This window comes from Lissotriton vulgaris, chromosome 9 (assembly GCF_964263255.1).
Source record: "Lissotriton vulgaris chromosome 9, aLisVul1.2, whole genome shotgun sequence".
Taxonomy (NCBI): domain Eukaryota; kingdom Metazoa; phylum Chordata; class Amphibia; order Caudata; family Salamandridae; genus Lissotriton; species Lissotriton vulgaris.
In genome coordinates this window covers 816772183-816775267 of record NC_141697.1, presented here as the reverse complement: position 1 = coordinate 816775267, position 3085 = coordinate 816772183, and positions in this window count along the sequence as shown.

The following is a 3085-nucleotide window of genomic DNA, read 5'->3' as shown; positions in this document are numbered from 1 at the left end:
AGCAACAGACGACATTCGAACTCTACTGGACAATGGAGACACAGTCGCCCTTATCCTCCTCGACCTCTCCGCAGCCTTCGACACAGTCTGCCATAACACCCTTTTACAACGCCTCAGAAACGTCGGAATCCAAGGAAAAGCACTGGAATGGATCACCTCGTTCCTCACCGGAAGAACCCAGAGAGTCCGCCTTCCACCATTCAAGTCAGAGGCCACTGAAGTCATCTGCGGCGTACCACAAGGATCCTCACTCAGCCCCACCCTCTTCAACGTATACATGAGCCCCCTCGCGGTCATCGCACGCCAACATAACCTCAACATCATCTCCTACGCTGATGACACTCAACTGATCCTCTCACTCACCAAAGACCCTAACACCGCCAAAACCAACCTGCATGAAGGAATGAAAGAAGTAGCCGAATGGATGAAGCACAGCCGTCTGAAACTGAACTCAGACAAAACAGAAGTCCTCATCCTAGGCACCTCCCCCTCCGCCTGGGATGACTCTTGGTGGCCAGAGGCCCTTGGAAAAGCACCCATCCCGACGGACCATGCACGGAACTTGGGCGTCATCCTGGATTCCTCACTCTCGATGAACAGACAAGTCAACGCCATTCCTTCATCTTGCTTCAACATTCTTCGCATGCTCAAAAAACATTTCGCTGGATCCCCACCGAAACTAGAAAAACAGTCACCCACGCTCTGGTCACGAGCCGTCTGGACTACGGAAACACCCTCTACGCCGGTACCACCGCAAAACTCCAGAAAAAACTCCAACGCATCCAGAAATCCTCAGCCAGGCTCATACTTGACATCCCGCGTAAAGATCACATCTCTGGACACCTGAAAAACCTCCACTGGCTCCCCGTCAATAAGAGGATTACTTGCCGGCTCCTAACCCACGCACACAAAGCGCTCTACGGAATCGGACCCGAATGCCTCAACACAAGACTGTCCTTCTACACCCCCTCCCGCCAGCTACGATCTGCCAACCTAGCCCTTGCCACAATACCTCGCATCAACAAAACCACCATGGGAGGTAGATCCTTCTCCTACCTGGCAGCCAAAACCTGGAACTCACTTCCCACTCACCTTCGCCTTACTCAGAACCACCTAGCATTCAGAAAGCAACTTAAAACGTGGATATTTGACAAGTAATTCCCCACCCTTCTCCAAGCGCCTTGAGACCCTCTGGGTATGTAGCGCGCTATATAAATTTATTGACTTGACTTGACTTGTTGGGGGAATCGATCAACCTGGATTCCAGACCAACAAAAGAATTCACAAAAGAGACAGTCAAGAGACTGGCCTGGGATCATCAGACAGGCGCACCATGACCCTCTTACAGACTATCCCCCAGTCCTGTGCTGGTTGGGCCAGGTGTTATGGGTGCCACCCCAGACCCTGCGCTTACCCGGTTGCTCCGGAGGGCTTTTCCGAAGAGGATCCGGCCGAGTGAGCACCCACCGTGCAACACTAAGGCGTTCGACGTTGTCCCAACTTATCACCAAACAAGTCTGTAGGGCATCTGCCCGTGCAGACACACCTCTGCCACGTCAGACTCCCAGATTCCCTGTGGTTCACTACCACTATATTCCATACGCAGTTAACTGTTCTTTTGAGCCACTTCTGAAAAAGTGCTCATTCCATACAATACAATTCACTCACCTGGTGCACTGATGCCTGATTGAGCGTTCTCCACCGCCAACTTCCTTTATAGACCAACACGGTCAGCTGTTCCCGGGTTAAGCCCGAAGGACGCCAGCGAATGGTTATTTAGCAGCTGGGAAGGTCACTGTGTCGAAGAGTGGAATTTTCCTTTTTTATCACAAACTGGTTTCTCAATTAGGATCCTTTTTCAGTCCACCCCCTCGACCAGAACCCCTCCCCGTCCCTCTTCCCCTGTTTACAGGAGGGGAAACCCTATCGCGGAGTCCCGGCTGAGTCGCCAACTGAAGTACTACAAAAATATACCATAGAGCTATACTTACCAATAGCCCATATACCTTATTTACTATACATAAGTCAGCCGGCAATGGAAAAGGTTCAATCGTTTATTTTGCAAAGGCGCCCTATATAGGGGAGCCTCCCTCTCGCCACAGCTCTCAAAGGTGTGCAGAGGAGACTGCTGGATCACATTCAAAACAGTGCATATATACTTTCGGCATACCTCAGTGAAACCTCGTACATGGAAAAGTACCAGTAACTGAGAAACCAACCGGAAGACCCATATAAGGCACAATAGATTGATTCGAAGCTTAGCTCAAGCTATTCCGGGGGTAGGTCAGTAAAGGTGCCTCCCTTTGGTTCTGGTGCATGGGAGTATAGGCATGGTGCCTGCAAGAATGTGCTCATCCTGGAAGAAAGACAGATGTGACCTTGAATTCCCGAAGTTAGAATCAATGCTCTGTTCATAACCCGGGCCAACCTTTCAGACTCTCTGCTCAGCAGTATGTCACGTGTTTTCCTTACGAACGAAAGAGGCCCAGGGAAATGAAACCAGGATGCCGTTTGTTTGGTTCAGGCCTAAGGTTTTGGTTATACATGGGTCGAGTGTATTTACAAGAGGTTTCTATCAAAATAGCAAATATATATTGGGTACATTAAGACAACATTATATAGTATCGACTTTATATTTCTTCAGCTTCGCGGGTGCCGCAGCGTCTTCTTTCACCTTGTCTTGGTTGCCGGAATTGCGGAGCATACTGTGGGCTGCGTCCTAACCCCTGACATCAAGGAGGACATCGGGGGCGTGAAGAGGGACGCTCGTTGGAGGGACTACAAGTCCCAGGACTCTTTGGACGCACACACCTGTTGCATCACAGGGTAGTGCATACTTTACGCCAACATATATATCGCAGGATTTAACTGCAGCTGATCATAGCTTAAAGATTCTTAGCTGGAATATAGGGGGGAATTCAAAGAAATTAGACCTGCCCGATTGGAATAATCTGGTTGAGACTCACAGGATTTGTATTTTCCAGGAAACCTGGAGTATGGTGCCCATCATAAGGTCGGCTGCACTTCCTATTTTGTACCAGCAGTACCCCCGCTGACAGGGAGAAGGCGCCCCCGGGCGGGCTCT